Source organism: Muntiacus reevesi, chromosome 13, assembly GCF_963930625.1.
Source record: "Muntiacus reevesi chromosome 13, mMunRee1.1, whole genome shotgun sequence".
Classification (NCBI taxonomy): Eukaryota; Metazoa; Chordata; class Mammalia; order Artiodactyla; family Cervidae; genus Muntiacus; species Muntiacus reevesi.
The window spans coordinates 20,942,799-20,970,105 of record NC_089261.1 but is presented as its reverse complement, the minus strand read 5'-3'; the positions used below and the strand labels follow the sequence as shown (position 1 = coordinate 20,970,105).

Sequence of the window (27,307 nt, the reverse complement as noted above, 5' to 3'; positions counted from 1 at the left end):
ATTTTAAAATCATAAAAAGTACACATAACACACATAAAATACATGTAACAGGCTTCCCTCGTAGCTCAGTTGGTAAAAAAAATCCACCTGCAATACATGAGACTGGAATTTGACCCTTGGGTGGGGAAGATCCCCTGCAGAAGGAAATGGCAACGCACTGCAGTGTTCTTGCCCGGAAAATCCCAGGGACAGAGGAGCCTGGTGGGTGAGAGTCCACGGGGTCGAAAAGATCAGGAACGACTTAGCAACTAAACCACCACCACATATAACAAAATTGGCCATTTTAATCATTTTTAAGTGTGCGGTTCAGCCGCTAAGTACATTCACATTCTTGTGCAACCATCACCACCATCCATCTCCAGCTGAAACCCTGTCCCCATTAAACACTAAGCCCCCACTCCCCTGAAGCCCCTTTCTGTCTCTGAATCTCTCTGGGTGCCTCACAGAAGTAGAATCATATACTACTTGTTCTTTTGTGTCTGGGTTATTTCACATAGCATCATGTCTTCCATGTTGTAGCATGAGTTAGAATTTCCTCCCTTTTTAAGACTGAATAACATTCCATTGTATGGATCAACCACATTTGGTTATCAGTTCATCTATCAATGGACACTTGGATTGCATCCACCTTTTGTCTATTGTGAGTCCAAACCTGGGGCTTTTTCCCCCCTTTTTTCATTCCTTTTATTAGAGTATAATTGCTTTACAATGTTGTGTTAGTTTCTGCTTCACAACATCATGAGTCAGCGATATGTATACATATATCCCCTCCCTCGTGAGCCTCCCTCCCCCCCGCACCCCCGCCCCAATCCATTCCAACTGTCTAGGTCATTACAAAACATCAAGCTGAGCTCCTTTTTGAGAGTCTAATGAGAAAAGTACAGGGTGGAGGGAGGGTCTGACTAGGCTGTCAGTTTCCCAGTACATGCTCCCACCCTCCTTGGTCCATAATTATCTCCAGACCCCTGAGCCCAGGCCCCCGGGGAAAGACGATCCTTCAAGAATGCCCTATGCTACTTTTACCTTCCTTTCTGAGCCATGCTGTCTTCCCTGCCCTTAGGCCCCAGTTTCTCCTCCAGACAAATCAGAGCTCAGCTTGCTGAGGACCTCAGCCCTCACTGGGGCCAGCTGGGCTTCCCCGAGTTCTGACTCGCCAAGTGACCTTGGGCATGTCACTTCCCTTCTCTGAGCCCTCGCCTGTCATCTATCAGAGAGACATGATAACCTGTGATTGCCACTCCTGTGGTACCAGCTCTTTGGAAAAACGCCCTACATGACTGTTCCCATCCTTGTCCTCCACTCTCTGCTGCCAACTCTTTCCCCCCTTTCATTCCACCCACAGGGGTTTTCTGAGTACCTGCTTTGGGTGGACTGGGGCTGCCCAGGAGAGGGGACTTTGAGCTGCCTTAGAGGGATGACCAGAGTATCAGCCTGAGGCGGAGAGTTCAGTTGTCCAGAAGGAGGTGCCCGGTGCCCCAGCATCATCTTATTTAATCCCGCTTAACCCCGTGTGGTGGATGATGTTCCTACAAACCTGTGAACTGAGGCCTGGAGGGGTTGAATGACTGGCTCGAAGACAGAGCTTAAATTTGAACTGAAGTCCATCTGTGCCAAAGCGAGTCTTCCCCACCACATCTTGCTGCCTCCGACTAGCTTTGTTTGTTTGTTTCACCACCTCGTTTTATTTTATTTTTTGCAGGGTGGGGATTTGGTGCCTGCCCCCGCCGCCCCCACCACCCCCAAGCCTGCTGTTCCGTTCAGGGCTGTCGGGTGCCTCCTCCCTCCCCACCCTGTTGACATGGGGCTGTTGCTGGGCTGGTTTTGTTTTTGACCCAGTCAGCCTGGCAGGGAAGTGGCGGGCTGTGTGCAGAGCTTCCAGAAATAGCCCCAGGCTCCCCGCCAAAGATAGAAGAGCCAGACTGTGTGCGATGGGCTTGGACCGGTTAAGATGACTCAGTTCCCCGCACCCCAGCCACCCCCTCTCCTTCTTGCCCTCCCCTCCAGCTCACCAGCCCTGCGCCTCCCCCAGCACGGGCCACCGGATGCAGCTTCGCATCCCTGTGTCCCTAAGGCGGCCTTACTCCCATGAGTGCCCAGAGCCTGGTAAGGGCTGCCAGCTTCAGGATGCCAGCTTGGGTGGGTAACCCTGGGCTCAGAATCAGGGGTTCTTGTTCCCTCCCTGTGACTAACTTGCCTGGTTTGACCTTGACCAAGTCCCTTTGGACTGCAAGGATATCAGACTAGTCAATGCTAAAGGAAAGTAGTCCTGAATATTCATTGGACAGGACTGACGCTGAAGCTCCAATATTTTGGCCACCTGCTGTGAAGGTCTTTCCTTTTCATTAGAAAAGACTGGGAAAGATTGAGAGCAGGAAGAGAAGGGGACGACAGAGGATGAGATGGTCGGATGGCATCACTGACTCAATGGACATGAGTTTGAGCAAGTTCTGGGAAGTGATGAAAAACAGGGAGGCCTGGCGTGCTGCAGTCCATGGGGTCACAAAGAGTTTGACACGACTGAGCGACTGAACTGACTGAAGTCCCCGTCGGTCTCTTGGCTGCAGTCTTCCAACAGAAGATTCGGAGAGAGCATCTGTCTGCCTGCCTCGTGTCATCATGCAGGCAGGGGTCCCAGCCGGTGGTGGGATGGTTGGTGAGGACAATATTGATGAGTTACTTACTCTACTCCTGACTGCTGTGAGTATGAGGATATAGGTCAGAGGGAAGCCCTCCCTTAGCAGGGCTGTCTCAGCATTACCATCGCCATCATCATGGTACTGATGGCAGCCGCTACTGTTCCTTGGGTATTGTGTGTTGCGCACTTTACATTCATTGTTTCTCATTTTTAAAGGCATTTAACAATTTTTTGTTTATTTATTTATTTTGGCTGCGCTGGGTCCTCGTTGCTGTGCACGGGGGTTTTCTTTAGCTGTGGCGAGTGGGGGCTACTTTTCATTTTGGTGCTTGAGCTTCTTACTGCGGTGGCTTCTCTTGTTGCAGAGCACGGGCTCTAGAGCACAGGCTTCCGTAGTTGTGGAGCACAGGCTCAGTTGCTCTGGAATCTTCTTGGAGTCGGGATCGAACCCATGTCCCCTGCACTAGTATGCAGATTCTTAACCACTGGACCACCAGGGAAGTCCCCATTCATTGCCTCTTAATTTACTCCCCGCCCCCATCTCTGCCCGACTACCCTACGGGATGTCTATGACATTGGACCTACATCTATAAACGGAAGAACTGAGGCTCAGAGAGTTGGAGTAAATTGCCAAGACCCAGTGAAGGGCGGAGCTGATGTGGGAATCCTGGTCTGGCTTCAAAGCTGGGCTCTGCCTTTGATGTCTTACCCCCTCCTCCTAGGTACGCTCGTCGCTGCTCTCGGCTTCCCTCTCCAGGCTGTGAGCCCAGTCTCTTGGGGCTGCCCAGAACCAGCAGCTCAAAGGTTCTATCTGTGTTCACCTGGGGAATCTGGAATAGGACAGAGACCCACTCAGGCTTGGCCTCAAGAGAGCCTGGGGGCATAAGGGCATCTCTGGGACTGAAGAGGCTGCCCTTTTAATACCACCCTTATTTAGTTATTTATGGGAGTAGAGTTGCTTTACAATGTCATGTTACTTTCTGGTGTACGGCAAAGTGATTTGGTTAAACATATACGTGTATATGTGTGTGCATGCGTGCTAAGTCACTCCAGTCATGTCCAACTCTTTTCGACCTTATGGACTGTAGACCACCAGGCTCCTCTCTCCATGGGATTCTCTAGACAAGAATAGTGGAGTGGGTTGCCATTTCCTACATCAGGGGATCTTTCCGACCCAGAGATGGAACTTAAGTCTCCTGCATTGGCAGGCAGGTTCTTTACTAGTGCCACCTGGGAAGCCCCGTGTACATACATATATGTGTGTGTATATATATACATATTCTTTTTCATATTCTTTCCCATTATGGTCTAATACAAGATATTGAATATAGTTACCTGTGCTGTATAGTAGGACCTTGTTGACTATTTTTGCTATTCTCAAACTCAGAATTTATCCCTCTCCCATGCCCAACACCCCCTTTTATTTTACTTATTTTATTTTTTAAATTATTTCCTGTCTGCACTTGGTCTTCCTTGCCATGGGTGGGCTCTTCATTGTGGCACGGGGACTTTTAGTTGCCCCACAGAATGTGAAATCTTAGTTCCCTGACCCAGGATCAAACCCAAGTCCCCTGCATTGGAAGGCAGATTCTTAACCACTGGACCACCGGGGAGGCCCCCTCCCCCTTTTATTCTGATCATTGAAGCAACTTCACAGAACATGCCAATCAGCATTCCCAAACACCGGGCCCCCGAGGGCTCCTTCCCCATCCTTGAAGCACCGAGAAGGCTGGATCGGGGCCTGCGTCATGGTTTGCTTCCACGCCTGCGGCTGATGTGATTATATTTATATGCATCGCCGTGTGTGTTTATGCGTGTACACCTTTGTTTTTTGCTTGGTGACTGGTCTCCTTGTGCAGTGTCCCTGGGGTCAGGGCCCGGCGGGTGTTAGGGGCAGGAGGCTTGTGACTCTGATCGGGATCTCTCTGGCTGCGGGATGAGCCAGGGCTGACAGTCAGTTGTTTCCCTGGTTTGTGATGAAAAACACTGACGTGCAGAACCGCAATTCCTTATCCTCAATTCCAAACTCCAGCAAGCTCTGAAAAGCAAACACTTTTTCATAACTCACTTGGCAGCAAACTCCCGCCTGAACCGAGGTGAAGCTATTTATAGTCCAAGCGGGGCTATTTATAGCCCTTACGTATTCTGGGTTCACTTATTTCACTGCAGAAATGTCCACGGAGTTGATTATTGGATGCTGCTGAAATATGCAGCGTTACCATCTAACGTGTGGGGAGCTCTGAAGTCTTAAATGCATTTGGCCCCAAGGATAAACCTGCTTTTGTTCGGGTTACATTTAGTCCCTGACCCAGCACCTTCAGTGTCCCTCCCAGTGGGCCCCTTTCCTGATGCCACCCACAGGGACCTCCAGGACTCCATCCAGCACCACCAGCAGTGCCCAGGAGATAGACATTTTTATGATCACCATGGGTGATGGAACACATCCTTATTGCCAGGCATACTGTGGGCTTTTCTCTGCACGTATGTCTGACCCTTCTCTTTAGATGTATTATTACCAACTCCTCCCTTTTACAGATGAGTGAAATTTATATATCTTATCTAAGGACAGAGAAGAGAAAGTGCCAGGGCTCAGACTTGCCCTTCCATCTTGCTGGGAGGGAGCATGGGGACATAACATACTGCATTTGTAGGCAAAGCACGTTGAAATGGGGAGGAGGCAAGCAGATGGTCCCCAGGTGGGAATGGAGGGGAGCAGACAGATGCGAGCTGGGCCCTTCCCCAGGCAGGGAGGAGGGGGGAGAGCCAGGAGATGCTCTGTGCTGCGGGGCCTCCCTGGGGCCCCACCACCCACCCCCTGCTGCAGCTCCTGCTTCTCAGATAGTCCTTTTGTACGCGCACCTGTGCCGTCTCCTTACCTTGCCTGCTCGTGGCAGCTGGCGGCTGCGAGCACTCAGAGCCGCTCGCCCCCATGTCTCTTCTGCAGTGCTGTCTGAAGCTGCGGGTGCACAAGGAGCTGGCATAACTCTGCTCCAACCCCATCTGCCTGCCCTTCTTGGGGACCAGCTCTCCCCGTAACCTTCAGGAGCTCCATCGCATCTGGGAGCATTGGCAGGCTCCAAAGTCCCCGAGTGCATGCTCCCCAATGTGCAAGCTCTTTCCCACACATCTCCCGCCATCCTGTGGCGACCCGGGGACCCCCTTGCCACCTGCCCGCTGTGGCAGTCCTGCTTGAGAGCCTTTGCTGAACCTCTTGCCCACCAGGAGTGCCTCCCACCACCGCCCAGCCAAGCCACACCTGCCCCACGGCGTCATAGTGCAGGGAGAGAGCAAATCCCAGGAGGGCTGCCGTTTCCTGATCTGCAGAGTGGGCTCGGAACAGCTGCCCTCCCTGAGCTGTCAGTGAACAGGCTTTAGGGCAGATGCCTGAGATAGTATGTACTTTGGCATGAGCCCCACTAGCAGGGACTTGATTCTTACCTACCTAATGGGGTCAGAAAATTCCTCTGTGCCGCCATGGACTTGAAAGCAACTGTGGCCCCTTATGGAGAACTTAAAGTTGAGAGGCTAGGGCTGTGCCCTGGCTCCCTAGAAGGAGAGGAGGGAGGGACGGATAGATGGATGGACGCATGTGCGTGTGGATGTATGGGTGGATGTGTGCATGCATGCTTGATAGCTGATGGATGCATGGATGGATACATGAATGCATGTGTGGAAGGATGAATGGATAGATGGGTAGGTGATAGGTGATTAGATGCATTGAAGATTGATGCATTGATGGGTGGATAAACAGATCAACTTCTTGCCCCTCTCTGGGCCTTATTTTTTGTTGGCTGCACTGCATGGCATATGGGATCTTAATTCCTCAACCAGGGGTCAAACCCTAGCCCCCTGCAGTGGAAGCACGGAGTCTTAACCGTTGGACTGCGAGGGGAGTTCTCTGTGGGTCTTAAGTTCTCATCTATAAAGTGTTGGGGTTAGGTAACAAGTTCCCCTTCAGTGTCTGAGTTCTGTGATCCCATTGGTGTCAATCTAGCACTCTTAAAGACCCCTGCGCTACCCCAGGCCCCTGTAAGGAGCACCATGTCTGTACCCTGGGCTCTGGAAACTTTTCTTGGTTGTACTTTCCACCGCCCATCTGGTGTTCCCTGTGCTGACCTCAGCCCCAGCCTTCATCCTCTCCCTGAATGTGTACTGTTTGGACTCTGCATGTCTATTTGACTGCTCTAGTTGGAGGTGCAGGTGTATTTTCTTTTGACATATATGTATATATATAAAACAAGGGCTTCCCTGGTAGCTCAGACAGAAAAGCGTCTGCCTGCAATGCGGGAGACCTGGGTTTGATCCACAGGTCAGGAAGATCCCCTGGAGAAGGAAACAGCAACCCTCACCAGTACTCTTGCCTGGAAAATTCCATAGATGGAGGAGCCTAGTAGGCTACAGTCTGTGGGATCGCAGAGAGTCGGACATGACTGAGCAACTTCACTGGTTCATATATAACAAAACCATTTGTTTATCTGTGGTGGGAGATTGTATGTCCATTCAGGCGAAACCATTGAGTGAACAGTGGGTGAAAGCATTCTTACATAGAAGGGAGCGGCGCCCCCGGGATTTGGGCGGCACTGTGGTAGCATCAGGAGCAACCACAGGAGAGGACACATGGTCTCTGGTTCTTGGAGGACTCACAGTTTTGGGGGGAAAATGAGATCTCGAAGCAGCCCAGGTGTGAAGTGGGAGTATCCACAGTAACACACGTCCTTCATGCAGGGAGCTTGGTGGAGGGAAGGGTCACTGGCCGAGGAGACTTTGGGCTAGCAGTGGCTTTATCAACAAGGCGGGGCTCCCCAGACCAGCTGGGGACCTCCTTGCATGAGGTTGCTCCATCCCTAGTTTATCCAAGCCCTTGAGTGCCAGGATACAGAGCTCAAGTGTTCTCTGGTGAATAAAGGTGAATTTTTAAAATTTTTGTTTATTGGTTGATGTATTGGCTGGGGTCATTGCTGCTGCTCAAGGGCTTCCTCCAGTTGGGGCGAGTGGGGGCTGCTCTCTAGTTGGGGCGCTCAGGCTTCTCACTGTGGTGGCTTCTCTCGTTGCAGAGCACAGGCTCTAGGCACTCGGGCTCAGTAGTTGTGGTACACAGGTTTAGTTGCCCGAGGTACGTGGGATGTTCCTGGATCAGGGATTGAACCTGTGTTCCCTGCATTGGCAGGTAGACTCTGTCCAGTGGTTACTGGACAGCCAGGGAAGTCCTCAAAGTGATTTCTTGACAATTTTAAGCAGGAAGGTGACACAGTCAGTCCCCCTCTCTTACAGTGTGTTGTGGGACCTTTGCTAAAGAAACAGAGACTTCCCTGGTGGTCCAGTGGCTGAGACTCCATGCTCCAAATGCAGGGGGGCATGGGTTCGATTCCTGGTGGGGGAACTAGATCCCACAGGCTGCAAGTAAGAGTTTACATGCCACAACTAAGACCTGGCACAACCAATAAATATAAAATAAAATTAAAAAAAAGAAACAAACATACAGGGTAACAGAAAAGGCACCCATGGTTGGTGCTGTGAGCCCTGGGGACCTAAGAGATGGGATGCTGGCTCAGCAAAAACGGGGTGGCTGCCAAGGCATTTTGGATAAAATAGGGAAACTGATGAATGAAGTTTTGCCTGACTTTATTTTTTCTAAAAATTTTTTTGGAGATGAAATTCATATATAACATTAAAAAAAAAAAACTAACCATGTTAGGGTGAACAATTTAGTGGCATTTAAGATGGTTCAACAGGTAAAGAATCCACCTGCAATGCAGGAGACACAGCTTTGATCCCTGGGTTGGAAGATCCCCTGGAGGAGGAAATGGCAACCCTCTCTAGTAGTATTCTTGTCTGAAAAATCCTATGGACAGTCCACGGGGTCGCAGAGTTGAACACGACCGAGCGACTGAACACACACACAATATATTTCACAGTACTGATAACATTACCCCTTCTTTCTAGTTTCAGAACATTTCTGTCACTCCCCAGAGGAAACCTCATATCCATTGGTAGTCCCTCCCGCAGCCCCTGGCACCCACCAACCTGCTTTCCTTCTCTAGGGATTTGTCAGTTCGGATGTTTCCTATCAGTGGGATCACACGTACATCAGATGCTGGGGGCCATTCAGTCTGACTTTTCTGTTCTGCTTTGTCCCCCTGTGCCCTAAACTCGCCCTGTACTTTCTGCTCTGTGGCCCTCAGGCCAGCCCTAGGTCGAGCCTGGCTGTAGCTCCCAGCCTCACACTGGTCCAGGAAGGACATTCAGATACATTCTGTAAAGAACAGATCAGTGAGCCGCAAGCTGGACCTGCGGGAGAAGCAGGCCCGGCACCCGCTGGGGCATTAATTGTGTGTGTGGCCATGTGTGGAAAGAGTCGGGTGAGCCTGGGCCAGTGCCCCCACAGCTGAGAGCCCAGACCCAGCTCCTGAAGACACAGTGGCGGAGAGTCTTTGAAACTCTGCCTTCTGCCCATCCCTGGTTTCACTCAGGGTCCACCTAGGGCACTTGGTAAATATTTATAGGTTGAGGAGAACAGTGGTACTGGTCTCAGAAACACTCGCACACTCAGGAACATTCCTTCCCAACCTTCTCTGGGCCCACCCTCTGTCTAGATCCTTGACCAGGACTCAGGTTAAGGCCCCCCATGTAAGCTGCCCACCAGTGTAAGGGGGCAGGGGCTAGTCCATGGGGAGGTGGCCTGTCTACTGGCTCCTGTCCAGACTGCCTCCTGGAAGGTCCCCCAGAAGTGACCCCAAGCCTCCAGCGCCTCTCTCTGACTTTTGGAAACACAAGCTCTGTGTACCCTGCCACGTGCTGGGGTTGGCCTTCTTCCTGCGGGGGACCACCATGCTGGGAGATGGTCCCCGAGCATCTTTGCAGCTCTGCAGTGGCACCCAAGACTCAGGACGCACCAGAGTCCTGCCCTGGAGCCTCCTGGTCTGGGGCTAGGCAGTGGGAATGGGCTGTGTGAGGGCTGGAGGCGAAGTGCTCCCTGAGAATCCCGGGGCACCCAGCTTCGATGTAGGGGACTGCTGGCACGGCGCGTGCCGGTTAAGTTTTAAAGGACACTTTGGGAGTTTGCCAGGGATACCAGGTGGTGAAGGGCTTTTCGACAGAAGAACAAGCAAGTGTGAATCTCAGCACATGCTTCCGGCAAAGTGAGGGAGCTCCCGCCGCGCGCCAGACACTGGAGACCCGGTGAGCCCGAGAACGCTGCCCTTGATGGGGACTCAAGGTGCGAAGCGGCCAGCAGCGCGGCTCCAGGCGGCCAAGCGGTGGGCGGGTCCCAGGCGGCGGGGGCGGAGCCTAGGGCCTTGAGCGCCGTTCGGGGGCGGGGCTCTGACCCTGGCGGGCGCTTCAAAGTTCTCAAACGCACTGTCTATCGGCTTCTAGAAGGATGATTTTGGAAATGAGGGAAATCCAAACTGGAAGCTTGGAGCCCAACGAGGAAGCTGTTCTGCCCGCCCAGGGAGGGAGGCCGGGAGGAATGGGGACCACAAGTGGGGCGAATTCGACATCCTGTTCTGCCTAGCGATGGGCGGTCCACCGCGAGGGTCTTCAGGTGGCACTTAGGGCCTGGGACGCGTGCCGGTCCCTGGCAGTCGAGAGATTTTGGCTGAACTGCCTGACCTTGTCCGGCCTTGCTTTAATCTTCTGCAAAATCCCCCAAAGGAAGGAATGAGGAACACTGGTTCATAATCACTTGGAAAAATAAAAGCTCGGGGAGTGAAGCTTGCTTTAGTTTTTGCAGCCTGAACAGGAGAATCGCCTCCAGACTCATAGCCCAGCTGCCACCAAAGGTCACAGCCGAATCTCTAGATCCCCGGGGCATGTGTGGTCAAAGGCCCTGGTCCCCCTCCCTGACCACCCCCTCCCTCAGGGGCGGGGTCAGCTACTCCTGGTTCTCCTGCCTTGGCCCACGGCCTTGCCTGCACCTCCTCCTCCGCGGATAATAATTCAGGGCAAGCCAGTTGGCTCCACCTCCTGCTCTCCACCGGCTTGTTCCTCACTTGGGGAGGGCGTCAGGGGGTGGGTAACCTTGGAGGCTCCCTGCAATTAGCCAGGCGTCCAAGTGTCTGAGTTCTCACCACCAGTGCCCACGGCCTCCATAGGCCCCAGGGCACCCCAACTTCAGAGTCTGTAGGCCCACTGCCTGTGGAAATAGAGTCCTTTATTAAAAAAAAAAAAAAAAAATTGGCTGCTATGGGTCTTAGTTGTGGCAAGCAGGTTCTTTGATCTTTAATTGGGGCATGCAGGATCTAGTTCCCTAACCAGGGATTGATCCTGGGCCCCCTGTATTGGGAGCTCAGAGTCTTAGCCCCTGGACCACTAGGGAAGTCCCTGGAGAGAGTCTTAGGAACCACTGGTCCTGCCTTCTGCCCACCCCTCGTTTCATTCCAGGTCTATGTAGGGCACTTCATAAATATTTATAGGATGAGAACAGTGGTACGAACATGCCTTCCTTCGCTCTTCTCAAAGTCTCTGTTAGAAAGGGATACACATACATATACAAACTCATTGCATTTGGGATCTGAGGCCTTAGAGCTCCCCAGCTTGCCCAAAGCAAACGATGACTTCAGTCTACACCCACATGGACCCCATTCACAGCCAAGGGCTAGACCTCAGTGAACAATGAATTTCCAGGACTACAAAACCCTGGAGAGGACACTTTAAGATATGTTCCTTCATGGTTGTTGGCCTCATTCTTAATGGAATCCTATGACTCCCCAGTTGAACTGATTGTGGAGAAAGCCAGATCCCAAGGCCCAGGTTGTGGACCGTCACCCCAGTGCCCAAGGGCAGGGACAGGATCCAGTGTCACACAGGGGCAGGAGAATGCAGAAAGACTGTGAGGGTTTCTTAGTCAGCCCAGGAGGACTTTCTGGAAGAGGAGGGCAGAGCAGTTCAATTCTTTTATGCTTCCCGTCTAGCAGAAGGAGGCAGCAGCCTGGTCCGGGCTTCCTGGTGTTGGCAGGAGCTGCTGACACAGTGAACCCAACGCCAGCCCGTGAAGGCAAGTAACCATGGTGGCGCTGTCCCCACATCTGTCTGCTCAGGTGAAGCCCTCTCGGTGAGAAGCCAGCGCGGAACACTCTGGGACAGCTCCAAATAGAAGAGGAGTTTGTCTCCCAGGAAACGTGAGCATGAGCTATCAGCCTACGCTCTTCCGCTGGGGTACCTGGCATCGCCTAAGAGCTCCCAGAGTTCAGGTATTCGTTCTGCAGGCTTCCCATGAGTAAACTGAGGCCAGGGTCACGTGATGAGGTCAGGTCAGCAAGCTCAGCCCAACATTCCTTCTGCTGACCCTCTGCTACCACCCAGGGACCGTTAGAACTGACTCCAGGAAGCCCAGCGGGGCTTGGGACTGGGCAGTGTTCCAGGAACCTGTGGACCCAGGAGCAGAGGGAGGTTAGCGCCACAGGGAAGAACCCCAGAGGGAGGCAGGAGCCTGAGACAATGGCCAGCGTGGGTGTGAACATATAATTTAAAAACGCTGCTTCCTGACTACCTTCTCTCCACTTCTTTTTTCCTAAAGATGTTTTATTTTTATTTATTTATTATTTTTAGCTGCATTAGATCTTTGAGTTGGAGCAAACTCCAGGAGATAGTGAAGGACAGGGCTGCAGTCCATGGAGTCGCAAAGAGTCAGACACAACTGAGCCACTGAGCAACAAGGTCTTTGTCGCAGCACAAGGGCCCTGTAGTTGCAGTGTATTGGCTTCTCTAGTTGCCCCAGGGCATGGGGGATCTCGTTCCCCAGCCAGGGATCGAACCCATGTCCCCTGCATTGGAAGGCCGATTCTCAACCACTGGACCACCAGGGAAGACCCTTTCTGCTGCTTCTAATCTTGCTTTCACACGGCTTCCAGTAACTTCTTACAAGTGTGCATGTCTGTGTTAAAATTGTCATTTCAATACATGGAGGACACATTTGTAGACGGGGCTTCTAGGGAAGGGGCTGGTGCTGGCTCCCCCTGCCCTCTATGCTTCTGCTGGGGAGGGGTGCAAGACAAAGATGGCTTAGGGGTCTGGGAAGACAGAATTCCCATCTAGGGTCTGGTGAAAGGATTCATCTAGTTTTGAAGTTGATCCAAAGATCCCATAGCCCGAGCTCCCCTCAGAGTGGTCCAGAAACCTGTGACTCTGAACAGAGTCTTCTGACGTGTGATTAATTTACAAACAGGCATGCAGGGTGGGGGAGTGTGTACACAGGAGCCTGCTGTTCCTGCAAAGCTGCATCAAGATCTTACCGAGATGGGTTTTATTTTGGTCCCCAGTGTTGTGTCTGTTTAGCACCAAGCCCAAGTGGTACTGGACACATGGGCAGGCCCAGCTGGTGGTGTTACCACCTCCTGGGGGTGGGAAGAAGGCTTTGAGGTAGTTCCAGGCAGGTGGAACTAGATTTGTTAGAAGCCCCGAGCAACTCCCCAGACTCACAGAGAGTGCTCAGGCTTCACAGATAATATCCACGTGTGATGAAAAGGAGGCGCCTGTCCGGAACCCTGGATGTCCTGTCATCTGTTTCACCCTTTCCGCAACCAGATCAACTCCCCATTGCATGGACAAAGACAGCAGCTTGAGAGAGTTCAGAATAACTGAACATGTTAGCTGATTTGGATTTTTTTTTTCATCATTTTTTTACCTCGGGGCCGAGTGAAATTTATCTCTATGCCCTTTAGAAGAAAGAGGTTTGCTCTTTCTCCTAGTGAAAACATGCAAAAGATCAAAAGAAGATATTATCCTATATTAGTCAGGACTTGTCTGGTTGTGAGTAACAGAAGTCCAGCTCCAACCACCTCCAGTGAAAAGGGACCTACATGGATGCTCACGTCACCATGGGAGGGAGAAGGGGGCAGCCGGCATCAGCAATAGCTGGAGTTGCAGATCCAAATGCCCCCGGGGACTAGGGCTCAGCTCTGTTGAGACCCAAGTGCCAGATCCCTTGTCCCAAACTGACTACGTGGAGGGGATACAGCTGCCAACAACCTCCCTGCCTTTGCCATCACTGAAGGACTGACCGTGTTCCCTTTGTCCTCTTGTTTTCAAAAAAATCTTTGGAAGTTTAAGCAGAGGCGAGATCACTGTTTGCAGACTGAGGGCATCCCACAGCCTTCTCTTCTTGCTCCACATCTTTCTTGTGATAGAAAAGATACTAGTAAATATCCATGTAGGGCTTCCCAGGTGGTACAGTGGTAAAGAATCTGCCTGCGGATGCAGGAGACGCAAGAGACACGGGTTCTATTCCTGGGTTGGGAAGACTCCCTAAAAGTAGGAAGTGGCAACCCATTCCAGTGTTCTTGCCTGGAAAATTCCACAGACAGAGAAGCCTGGTGGGCTACTGTCTATGGGGTCACAAAGAGTTGGACACGACAGAGCACGCACACACACAAATATCCATGTAGGCAAAGAGGTGCCTTTTAGTGAAAAACAAACCGTGAGGGATTCCCGAAAGATGGAATAAAAATGGGATTTGACTGAAAGAGGAAACGGTGGCCAGCATTGTTTCCAGGAGGTAGGGAGGTTCTCAGCATGCTCCGAGCCTAGCTGTGACTGATGAGCAGGAAGGGGTTCTGGAGTGACCCCCACAGTTGGGGGATCGATGAAGAGCTAGAATGAATACAGCTGTTGTTTCCTTTCTTGTTGAAGAAGAAAAGGTAGACTTTTTTTTTTTAAAGTTTCTCTTTTAAAAGTTTCATTTATTTGATTTTTTGACTGTGCTGGGTCTTCGTTGCTGTGCGTGGGCTTTCTTTAGTTGCAGTGAGTCGGGGTTACTCTTCATTGCAGCGCACAGACTTCTCATTGTAGTGGCTTCTCTTGTTGCGGAGAACAGGCTCTAGGGTTCGAGGGCTTCCGTAGTTGTGGCACACGGGCTTAGTTGCCCCAAGGCATGTGGAATCTTCCCTGACCTGGGATCAAACCCATGTCCTTTGCATTGACAGGCAGATTCTTAACCACTGGACCACCAGGGAACGCCAAGATAGATTCATTTTAATCTAAGCACCCTAGAGAGTTATATGTTTAAGTCCATGTGTTTAAATATTGAAAGATGGTCACTGGAACAAGAGTCAGCAAACTCTGACCCGCAGTTGAGATCAAGCGCACTGTCTTTTGACCTGATTTGGAAATAGGGTCTTTGCAGATGTAATCAAGTAAAGATATGGTCCTACTGGAGAAGGGTGGACCTTAAGTCCAGTAACTGGTTTCCTTAGAAGAAAGCCCTGTGAAGATCCAGGGACCCAGAGACACAGGGAGAAGGCTGTGTGACGACAGAGGAAGCATTCCAGTGATGTAGCTACAAGCCAAGGAATGCCAAGCAAGGATTGCCAACAACTTCCAGATGTCGGGAGACAGGCATGGGATAAGGAGCCAATCTCAATGACACCTTAATATCGGACCTCTGGCCTCCAAAACTGTGAGAGAATACATTTACATTGTTGAAAGCCACCCAGTTTGTGACAGCAGCCCCCGGAAACAAATACACTTACTAGCTATTTGGGCGGAAGAGTAGAAGAATGAGAAGGAGGAACTCAAACTTCCTAATGGTTCAGATTGACCACTAGGCACTTCCCTGGTGGTCCAGTGGTTAAGACTTTGCCTTCTAATGCAGGGGACATAGGTTCAATCTCTGGTCGGGGAACTAAGATCCCACATGCTGCAGGACGACTAAACCTACACGGCAACTACCGGGCCCAAGTGCCACACCTAGAAAGAAGCCTGAGAGCTGCAGCTAAGACCTAATGCAGCCATAAATAAGTGACAGTGTCACTCACTCAGTTGAGTCTGACTCTTTCTGACCCCATGGTCTGTAGTCTGCCAGGCTCCTGTGTCCATCGAAGTCTCCAGGCCAGAATACTGGAGTAGGTTGTCATCCCCTTCTCCAGGGGATCTTCCCGACCCAGGGATTGAACCCGGGTCTCCTACATTGCAGGCAGATTCTTTACCATCTGAACCACCAGGGAAGCCTGTGTATAAATAAATAAATACTTTTTTTTAAGTATTGCTTAAAAAAGCAAAAATATCCCTCCAAGAAACAAAAAATACACACACACACGAAACAAACCACCAGCTGGCGATTTAAGGTGAGAACTCAGGTGAGTCCAGGGCCGTAACCAGGCATTTGATGAAGCAAAGGTAAATTCTGTCAAGAAAAACAGACCCTTGTCCTCAGTCTCAGAAGATTTCTGCCAAGGACTTCCACAAAAAATTGTCAGTTCATAGTTAAGAGTAACAGAGCCCAGAGAAGAGGAGGTTCTATGAGCCAGAGGCAGGCCGGATGGTCTGCAGCAGAAAGAGCCCCTCAGGACTCCAGATACACCAATATTTAGGACTAGACCTTAAACTGACTACATTTGATGCATTTAGATAAGTAAAAGGGATGGTTGAAAATATGGGGATAAAAAGGGGATAAAAAGCTGTAAAGAAATGAAGCAGTGAATTCCCTGGTGTTTCAGTAGGACTCTGATTTCACTGCTGAAGGCACAGGTTCAATTCGTGGTCAGGGAACTAAGATCCTGCATACTGTGCAGCACAACCAAAAATTAAAAGCAGCAGCAGATCTGGAAAAGAATTGAACAGAACTTCACTAGGAGAGTAGTCATCGCTGAAGAAGGGATTCATGACTGGAAGCCAGATGTGAGGAAACTGTAGAGGTGATAAGACATGCAGAGGAGGAGAACACCTAACATTTATCTAAGAGTTCCAGAAAGAGGAGAGGACTATAAGCCAGAGTTCATATTTGAAGAGAGAGCTGCCGAACACTTTCCAGAACTGATCAAAGACAGAGGTAGGAATGGAGAGTGGTTTGGAGAGAGGGGAGAAAATACTGGAGAAGAACGTGAAACTCAGCTCATAGAAGATGGTTAATTTCTTCTCTTAGGTCCTGGGCTTCAGTCCCTGAGAACTGAGGAGTCCTTATGCTAGGGCAAGTGTTAGTGAGACGTGGGCCTTGAGACCAGTGAAGACATTCCTACAAATGAGGCAGGGCCTTTTCTCTGTACTGCCCCACTGGAGGGAGTGCTAATCCAATGGTAATCCATGAGCATGTCACTGCTTAGACTTGGGCAGTGCACAGCCTGTGCAACTGAACTAGGCATCCCAGCTATAGCTGATGCTTTCCCTTCCCAAGTTGTGGACCCAGGTTGTTGTTCAGTCACTAAGTCGTGTGCATTTTTTTGTGACCCCATGGACTGTATGTAATCCAGGTTCTTCTGTCCTCCACTGTCTCCCAGAATTTGCTCAAAATCATGTCCATTGAGTCAGTGATGCTATCTCACCATCTATCCTCTGCCACCCCCTTCTCCCCCTGCCCTAAATCTTTCCCAGCATCAGGGTCTTTTTCAGTGATTTGGCTCTACACATCAGATGGCCAAAGTATTGGGGCTTCAGCAACAGTCCTTCCAATGAGTATCTGGGGTTGATTTCCTTTAGGATTGACTGGTTTGATCTCCTTGCAGTCGTAGGGGCTCTCGAGAGTCTTCTCTAGCACCACAGTTTGAAAGCTTCAGTTCTTTGGTGCTTAGCCTTTTTTATGATTCAACTCTCACATCTGTACATGACTACTGGAAAAGCCATAGCTTTGACTATATCGACCTTTGTCGGCCAAAAGCAGATGTCTCTGCTTTTTAGTACACTGTCTAGGTTTGTCATAGCTTTCCTTTCAAGGAGCAAGTGTCTTTTAATTTCATGACTGCAATCACCATCCCCAGTTATTTTGGAGCCCAGGAAAATAAAATCTGTTATTGCTTCTACTTTTCCTCTTTCTATTTGCCTTGAAATTATGGCACCAGATGCCATGATCTTTAGTTTGTTTTTTTTTAATGTTGAGTTTCAAGTCAGCTTTCTTACTCTCCTCTTTCACCTTCATCAAGAGGCTCTTTAGTTCTTCACTTTCTGCCATTAGAGTGGTATTATGTGCATTTCTGAGGTTGTTGATATTTCTTCTGGTGATCTTGATTCCAGCTTATGATTCATCAAGCCCTGCATTTCACATGATGTACTCTGCATATAAGTTAAATAAACAGGGTGACAATATACAGCCTTGAACTCCTTTCCCAATTTTGAACCAGTCCATTGTTCCATATTTGGTTCTAACTCTTGCTTCTTGACCTGCATACAGGTTTCTCAAGAGACAGGTAAGGTGATCTGGCATCCCCATCTCTTTAAGAATTTTCCATAGTTTGTGGTGGTGCACACACAGTCGAAGGTTTTAGTGTAGCCAATGAAGCAGAAATAGATGTTCTTCTGGACTTTCCTAATTTCACCAGTTTGTGTGTGTGTGTGTGTGTGTGTGTGTGTGTGTGTGTGTGTGTGTGTTTTCTTTCTTTCCTTTCTCCCTGCCTGGAGAGGAATGACATCTATCATCAGCAGGAGGATTTTATGGGGTGATGAAGGGAAACTGATAGCTATGAAGAAGAGCCAGTTACCTGGGAAACTTTCCAGGAAGGCTGTGTTCCCTGGCAGCCCTGGGAGGCCTGGCTCTAAAGGCCACGGCACTCACGTGGTGAGGTGGAGCACGACCTGGCCACAGTCGTACAGAGCTTTGCATGTGCACTCACATGGGCAACACTGCTGGGTCTTCTGGCTCAGCATCCAGCTCACCCTGCCTGCTCCCTTCTGAGTTGGGTCTTCGGACCCAATTGCTGGAGCCTGCAGCACCTGGCCCCTTGCTTACCCAAGGGCATGGTAGAGCAAGCTCTGGGTCACAGGCCAGGAATGAGTGATTCCAGGGGGATTCTCTGCCCATAATGCGCTGTGTGGCCTCACCGAATGACTCAGCCCCTCTGGGCTTTTGTCTTCCTGCCTTGCTCAGGCTGCTTCTGAGCATTGACTTTCTGAGCATTGACTTTCCGAGCATGATGAACTGTAATGTACCGTGCACATCCAAGAGAGGGTGGCAGCCTCTCTAGGGGCATTAGGGCTGCCTGGTTTTGGCGTATCTCCTTCAGGGCCATGCTGGTCGCTCTCAAGCCCACCCCATTGCAGGGGGGCCACTTCACAGATGCTTCTGCATACCCCAGGCTGCGGATAACAACATGCAGCCCTTTCTCCGCCTGTCTGAGGACTATGCCCCTGTGCACACTGTGGGGGGAGGCAAGTCTGGCTCCCTGAACAGTCTGAGTCACAGACGCTGTCAAGAAAGCCGGTGTGTTCTTCCAGGGACGTGACAGGGAGGGTACGCTATTCTTGGAGAATCCTTTAGTTGCTCTCAGGAACAGCTAAGGGAGCAGTTCGTAATTAGCACTTTGGCTGCTGAGCAGCGTTATCTGCCTGTCGCGGGGCTGCGTGAACGTTTGCCGGGGAAGCCTTCCTGAGTACCCACGAAGCGCCAGGCCCCTGCTCCCTGGCACCTGCTGAGAATGACAAGATGAACAGAGTGAATTTGCTCTCGTTGCATCATCCCCAGAGCTCTTCTACGCATGAGCAAGACAGGTGAGGCCCCAGCCGTGGGGTTGACTGCCCTGTGGGGAAGGCACAGCTGCGTGCAAGTGGATTGGACCATCCCAGAGGGTGCCGAGCCAGTGGGGAGCCTCCCCCGAGGGCACATGTCATCAGGACCGCGGCCCATGTCAGGACAAGGCCCATATCTGTGCCGTCACCTAGAGGACGGGCATTTAAGGGGAATGGCAGAGGCCTGGATCAAGAAGTAGCCTGGCATATTCCATGAAGAGGAAGGACCCCAGCTGGCTAGAGCTGTAGGAAAGCAGGCAAGGGCCAAGTAGCAGAATCTCCTTCCTTTTTAAGGCTGAATAATATTCCCACCAGGTCTTCAGTGACTTGTGAAATGTTCATCTTCCCCAATGCAGGCCGTGGGCTGGTACCTCCCATCAGATCAACAACAGCATTAGATTAGAAATAAAGCACACAATAAATGTAATTATTCTGAAACCATCTCCCCGTTCCCAAGTCCATGGAAAAATTGTCTTCCATGAAACTAGTCCCTGTTGCCAAAAAGATTGGGGACCGCTGACCTAGGCGCTCCCCAAGGGCTCCGTCTTGGTGCCCTGCTCCCCCTGGCACCTGGCACAGAGCTGGACCTCTGGCTTAGTAAACACTGCTGGTTGTGTGCCTCCAGAGGGGCCCCGGTGTCAGATTTCTTATTGGGAGGATAGGTAGGAGGGACTGATTGAGACCTGATTTTAAGGACTTGACTTGCATGGTTATGGAGTTAAGATTTTAGCCTCTAGGTGCTTTTCTGTTCTTACAAGCCACACAGGGAACTTATTAAAAATACTTATTCCCAGGTTCCACGCTCTGTAGTGCAGCATTTTGGGGCTGGAACCAAGGAATCTGTATTTGGAAAGAGAAAGCAGCCTCGACTTCCAAGATCAGCCAGGAGCATTAAAATAAAGCCAAGTAACGACTCTTGCGCAAAATCTACATGGGGTTGGCCCTCAGGTCCAAGATTTGCCCTCATGACAAAATAATCCAAAAGAAAAAGACAAAAATGATTTCACCAAGTCATGCACCTTTGTAAAAAAGCATTAAAGTTTTTTTGCTTTAAACAAACATTTTTTTGCTGTAAGCAAACATTAAACCTGTTTGCGCACAGTATATCTGGATTCGGATGCAGTCACTACTAACCCATCAGTAAATATCTCTAGCCTTGAATACACCACTTAAAATTTTGATTCCTTTCCAAACTGGGGCACACTTGCCTTTTCCACCTTGGAGGACTGAGCTGCAGAAGTGAGAGTATGAAGCTAAAAGCATTTGTAAACCATAAAATGCGGTTCTCTATACTTGGGGGATAGATTTATATAAATTGATATAAATTTAGAAGACATTTGTTCAGTTCTTAAGCTATTTCTATCCTGGCTGCAGAGAAAGATAGATAAACCTGAGTGCAACGTGTACCAAGTAACCAGGCACAAGATACCTTAATGACAGTGAGCCGTGGTTTTCCTCAGCTATGTGTGTGTGCGTGCGTGCTCAGTGGCTCAGTCATGTCCCGACTCTTTGTGACCCCATGGACTATAGCCCCCCAGGCTCCTCTGCCCATGGAATTCTGCAGGCAAGAATACTGGAGTGGGTTGCCATGCCCTCCTCCAGGGATCTTCCCGATCCAGGGATGGAACTCTCATCTCTCAGCTCTACTGCATTGGCAGGCAGGTTCTTTACCACTAGCGCCACCTGGGAAGCCCTTCTTCAGCTCTAACAGTGGGTATAATAGGGACTTCCCTGGTAGTCCAGTGGGTAAGACTCCAAGCTCCCAATGCAGGGGGCCCCTGTTTGATCACTGGTCAGGGAACTAATAGATTTCACATACTGCAACTGAAGATCCAGCATGCTGTAATGAAGATAGAAGATCTTGAATGCTGCAACTAAGACCTGGTGCAGCCAAATAAATGAATATATATATATATATATATATATATATATATATATATATATATATATGGGCATAATAGCCATGCAATAGAATGCTATTCTGCACAAAAAGGAGTGAGGTACTGACACAGGCTACAAGGTGGATGAAACTTGAGGACGTGATGCTGAGTTTAAGAAGCCAGACACCAACGGTTATTGTACGATTCCATATAAAATGAAATATCCAGAACTGGCAAATCCATAGGAGCCAAAAGCAGATTAATGTTCCCTGGGGAGGTGAGGAGGGGATGGAGACTGAGTGATGATGAGTGTGGGGTTTTCTTTGGGGATGAAAAATGTTCTGGAATTAGACAGTGATGATGGTTGCACAACTCTGTAAATAATACATCAAAACTCACTGAATTGTGCACTCTGAAAGACTGAATTGTATGCAATGCAAATTACACCTCAATAAAACAAATAGATAAATGAGGGTAATATATCTAACTCAAGGCAGTCATGAGGATTAAGTAGCTCATAGTTTATTCATGTGGCCTGAACGTGTAAAATGATTGAAGCAATTTATACACCAGGGGACCAAGCAGAAAATTTGATTTCCACACGTCGGGGTGCGGGGTATGATGGGGCCCTGGTAGGGTCTTCGAAAGAGTCAGGACGGAATGGACTGTATTTTCTTTCTTTTAAAGAGGGTTTTTAAATTAATTTCTTATTTATTTTTGGCTGCTGTGGGTCTTCATTGCTCGCCCGCGGGCTTTCTTTTGTTGCGGCGAGCGGGAGCTACTCTCTAGTTGCGGTGCGCAGGCTGCTCATTGCGCTGGCTTCGCTTCTTGTAGAGCACAGGCTCTGGGGTGCGAGTTGTGGCATGTGGGCTTAGTTGCCCTCTGGCCACAGGCATGTAGAATCCTTCTGGACCAGGGATTGGCGCCTGTGTCCCCTGCATTGGAAGGTGGATTCTTAACTCCTGGACCACCACGGAAGCCCCAGAACTGTATTTTCTCGTCATCCTCCTTGTGGTGCCCATGATGAACCGGGGTGGGGGTGGGGCTTAGCCTCTGAGCCCCCAGTTGCTCCAGCATCTGTGTCTTCAAAGAACATTTCAGTTGGTTCCTGGGATTGCCAAGTCTGGGAAACACGGTTTTAGGCATCATGGGCAACTGTGGGCAGTTTCTTGGAGCTAGAGGGCTCTAATGCTCACTGGAACAACTAGAAAGCACTGGGCCTGGGTCCCGTTGGGCTGTAGCTTTTGCAACAGGCACTGTTGGGGGGGCTGCCCCAGTACTCCAGTGGCTAAGAATCTGCCTTCTAAAACAGGGGAGTTGAGTTCAATCCCTGGTCAGGGAACTAAGATTCTACACAACTTGGGGCAGTTAGAGAAACCCAAGCTCAAAAAAAAAAAAAAGAAGATACTGTGGGGACTTAGAGCCTTGGGTTGTCATGAGTCAGATGGGCTTAAGTGGGTAGGACCAGGGACACTGGCTCCTAAATCTCCCAACATGGGGTTGATACCCCTCCCAGTTTGAAGCCAGCCTGGCAGGGCTATGTGCAGGCTGCACACCACCAGTTATTTATTTATTTATTTATTTTGAAACCAACAATACTCATAAATTGCAGCTGAGGGTTGACAGGCCCTGAATAAGCTGGCTCAGAGCCTAGATGCTGGAACCTTGCACACAGTCGGCTCCAGTTGGAGGTTTGCTGGTTGGGTGTGTTGGCCGAGCGAAATGAACCTTTTCCAGGCAGAAATCTATTCAGGGTCTGTGCTACCTGCCTGTAAGCCATGGACGCTCCATCAGTATGTGTTAAACAAGGAATTAACAAAGAGTGGAAATATGAGGACTGAGAGTCGGCCACCGGTTTAGCCACCTGGTCATGGCTTTGACTGATGCAGTTTCGGGGATGTAGTGGGCTTAAAGGAGGTGAGAGAGTGGAAATCCCAGGAATAGCTAGCTCTGGAGAGGATTTTTGCTATAATGGGGAGCAGAGATATGGGATGGTTCCAAGAGGAACTAGGGTGTAGAGAGCTGTGGGATCGAATCTTTGTGTTGTACACCTGCAACTAACAGATTTTTATGTGCCAACTGTATCTCAAAAGTGTTAGCTTAAAAAAGACATCAAGGAACTCCCCTGGTGGACCAGTGGCTGAGATTCCACACTCTCAATGCAGGGGGTGAGGGTTTGATCCCTGGTTGGGGAATTAGATCCCACATGCCACAACTAAGAGTTCTCACGCTGCAACTAAAATATCCTGTGTGCTGAAGCTAAGACCCAGAGCAGCCAAATAAATTAAAATAAATTTAAAACATTTTTAAAAAAGAATGAAAGCTATTAGGGGTTTTTTGTAAATAGGGGACCTATTACCAGCACATTTGCCTGCTGATGGGACAGGGGGCTGTTGTGGACAGACAGAAACTGATAGGAGAGAGTTAATTTAGGAGAAGGTTCTTTTTTTCTGATCTTTACATTTCTAAATAATTATTTATTCTTTTATTATTTAGTTATTTTTGGCTGTGCTGGGTCTTCATTGCTGTGCTGACTTTTCTGTAGTTGCCTCGAATGGGGGCTACTCTTCGTTGCAGTATGCTGGCTTCTCACTGCAGAGGCTTCTCTTGTTGTGGAGCACAGGCTCTAGGGTGCGAGAGCTTCGGTAGTTGCAGCACCTGAGCTCAGTCGTTGTGGCTCCCGGGCTGCAGAGCACAGGCTCAATAGTTGTGGCACACTAGCTTAGTTGCTCTAAGATGTGGGCTCTTCCCGGACCAGGGATCAAACTTGTGTCTTCTGCATTGGCAGGCGTATTCTTTACCACTGAGCCACCGGGGAAGCCCTGCTCTCTAATTTTCATTTATTTTTTTAAATTAAAGTGCAGTTGATTTACAACACTTTATTGGTTTCAGGTGTACAACATAGTGATTCAGTATTTTATACACTTATGCCCCCCCCCTGTTTAAAGTTATTATAAAATATTGGCTATATTCCCTGTGCTGTATGATATACCCTTGTATCTTATTTATTTTATGCTTCTTAGTTTGTACCTTTTAATTCCCCACTTCTAACTTGCCCCTCCCCACAGGTATCCATTAGTTTGTTCTCTGTGTCTGTTTTGTTACATTTATTAGTTTTATTTTTTAGATTCCACGTATAAGTGACAACACACAGTATTTGTCTTTCTCTGACTTATTTTGCTCAGCATAATACCTTCCAAGTCAACACACGTTGTTGCAAATGGCAAAATTTCATTTGCTGAGTAGTATTCTATTGTGTGTGTATATATAGTAGATCAGACCATAAGGAATCAGCTTGCAATGTGGAAGACCTGGGTTCGATCTCTGGGTTGGGAAGATACCCTGGAGAAGGGAAGGGCCAACTACTCCAGTATTCTTGCTTAGATAATTCCATGGACAGAGGAGCCTGGCAGGCTGCAGTCCACTGGGTCGAAAGGAGTCAGACATGACTGAGTGACTTTCACTTTCATGTATACCACAGCTTCTTTATCCATTCATCTGTTGGTGGACACTTAGATTGCTTTCATATTTTGGCAATTGTAAATAATGCTGTTATGAACATTGGGGTGCAATGTTCATATCTTTTCAAAATAATGTCTTCATTTTCTTCAAATTTATACCAAGGAGTGGGATTGTTGGATCGTATGGTAGTTCTGGAGAAAGGAACGGCAACCCACTCCAATATTCTTGCCTAGAAAATCCCAAGGATAGAGGAGCCTGATGGGCTACAATCCATGGGGTTGCAAAGAGTCAGACAGACTGAGTGACTAAACAACAAAACAACATGGTAATTCTATTTTTAGTCTTTTGAGGAAACTCCATATTGTTTTACACAGTGGCTGCACCAATTTATATTCCCACCAACAGTGTTCAAGGGTACCCTTTTCTCCACATTCTCTCCAGCATTTGTTGTTTGTGGTCTTTTTGATGACAGCCATTCTGACGGGCGAGAGGTGATAGCTCTTGATGGCTTTGATTTTCATTTCCCAAATGATTATCGATGTTGAGCATGTTTGTGTGCCTGCTGGCCGTCTGTATGGCTTCTTTAGAAAAATGTCTATTCATGGAGTTCTCTGATGGTCCAGTGGTTAGGACCCTGTGCTCCCACTGCAGGAGACACAAGTTTGATCCCTGGTTGAGGAACTAAGATCCCACATGCCATGCAGCATGGCCAAAAATAAGAAAAATGTCTATTCAGTTCTGCCCATCAGGAAGAGATTCTTTCTACTGCACTGGGTCTTTGTTGCTGTGGGAGGGCTTTCTCTAGTTGCGGGGAGACTTGTTGCAGAGAACGGTAGCTCTAGAGTGCTGGCTCAGTAGTTGTGGCATACGGGCTCAATAGTTGTGATTCTCGGGCTCTGGAGCACAGACTCTGTAGTTGTGATGCACAGGCTTAGTTGCCCCGAAGCATGTAGGATCTTCCCAAACCTGGAATTGAATCCATGTCCCCTGCATTGACAGGCAGATTCTTAACTGCTGGACCACCAGGGAAGTCCAGAAGAAGGTTCTTAAATGACAAGGATGAGACTCAGTGCTCAAGAGGTTGACCTCTCTTGGAAGCCACGATGCTCTTCCTTTGTATTCATAGCAGGAGCAGTAGGTACTGGTGGATTAGTGGATTCTAGGGTGGGAATTTGAGGGAATAAAGGAAAAGAACAGTTGAGGAGAAGGTATAAAATAGCTGGGGTGGGTGTAGGAGCAGAATCACTGGGGCAAGATTGCCAGGTGCTGAGTCCACGGAGGTGTCCACCAGACCCTGGAGCCCAGGCTGGTCCTAGAAGTGAGCACTCAGTGCTGGGAGCCTGATGTTTCTTTCATGTTGTTATCACATCCGTTATCGTCACATAAGGGGTCGTCCCAGTTTGGGTGAAAATCTCAGGTCTGACTCTCATTACTGGTTTTTCTTATTAATTCTGCTGCCCAGAAGCTTATGTTTCCTGGGGGATTCATGAGCGGAGGTGCCCTGGGGCACGGCCTGCAACAGAACCCCAGCCTGTGATGGATGGCGTTCTGAACACCAACTTAATCAGAGCTCCTGGCTCCCGCTCTAACCTAGAGGTGCTCCCACCTCCTAGCATCTGGTTTGGTGGGTTCCTCCTCCTTCTGACCCAGTAGCTGGGGGACATTCTCCTCTCAAGGGGTGCTCATCTTTAAGGCCAGTGAACTCCCCAGAGGCCCAGATGCAGGAGCTTAGGTGAACAGGTGTCGGTACTGCCGACATAAGAAAGTGACCTGGGTGCCGCAGTGGTAGCACCCAGGGGAGGCCACCAGGAGCCGGAACCTCTGAGCCATCCCCCAGGCGAGCCACAGTTTGGAGCCAGACTGTCAGCCCAGGTCCCTCTGGGTGTGTGTTTCTGTTATGACCTCTAAGCATCCAGTGGCATCCTGTGTGAACGGCCCCAACTCCTTTGAGCTGTGCCGAGTGCTAATAGGGGGAGTGGCCCCCGGGAAGCCAGCGGGGTGCTGGTCTTGCTGGCAGTGTCCAGCGGGGCCCCCACAGGGTGATCAGCAGGAGGGGCGGGGTGAGTTCTGGCTAGTGCTGCTCTTGCTCATCTTGGAGGATCTGGGTCTTGGTGTTTTGTGTTTTTTTTTTTAATCTTTTTTGGCTGCACTCCACAGCACGAGGGAATCTTAGTTCCCTGACCAAGGATCAAACCCGTGTCCTCTGCATGGACAGCGTGGAGTCTTAACCACTGGACCCCTCCCAAGAAGGTCCCTGGGGGACTTCAGTTTGAATTTCCTCACCTGCACATCTCCTCTCTTTGTTTCCCGACAAGCAGGGTTGGAGCTAGCAGGGAGTAGGAGTCATGAAATTGGGGAAAGTGGGGTGCCCCTCATCCTTGGTGTTGTGGCTGTCCTTGAGAAGGGCACCAGCCCTCTGGGGACCTGCTTTGCTGTCTGCACCATAGTGATAAAAAGTCCTCGTTGTTCAGCCCCGGCTGCTGCTCGAGTTGGGCTGTTACAGACATTATGCTGCAGAAGCCTCGCACACGTCCCAAGGGTCCCACCCCCACCAGCCAGCATGCCCAGCCTGCAGAGCACCACGAGCTGCCCCCAGGTGGCCCCTGTCCCCGGGGGGAAGGGCTGATGACTGAGTCCCGCAGTGGCTTGGCAGTCGTCCCCAGGTTGGCACTGCAGGCAAACAGTGAGGAGACTTGTGGCCTTTTCTGGGATGTCAGTGACTGCAGGGGTGCTCAGGGCTTTGGGGCTCCATGGGGCCCCCTTCAGCACTCAAGCTGGGGAGTGCTATGTCATCATCTCATAAGGTTATAGGACATGGAAGGGGTCTGTGAACTCCAGCTCTTCACACCTGTGAAATCCAGGCTTCAGTCTCCCCATTTATAAAGTGATGGTTGGACTGGAA

General features: G+C 49.7%; 1 protein-coding gene across 15 annotated transcripts in view; it reads left to right on the top strand.

Moving 5' to 3' along the window:
• Nucleotides 1-27,307, top strand: part of PITPNM2 (phosphatidylinositol transfer protein membrane associated 2) — a 157,242-nt gene that overhangs the window by 81,635 nt on the left and 48,300 nt on the right. The window contains exon 1 of one of the 15 annotated variants that reach the window (XM_065903855.1): nt 2,632-2,653. The exons of the other annotated variants lie outside the window; for them this stretch is intronic. The gene's annotated coding sequence lies outside the window, so the exon portion shown is untranslated. Of the gene's footprint in view, nt 1-2,631; nt 2,654-27,307 lie in introns of those variants that run through there. 15 annotated transcript variants of the gene reach the window in all.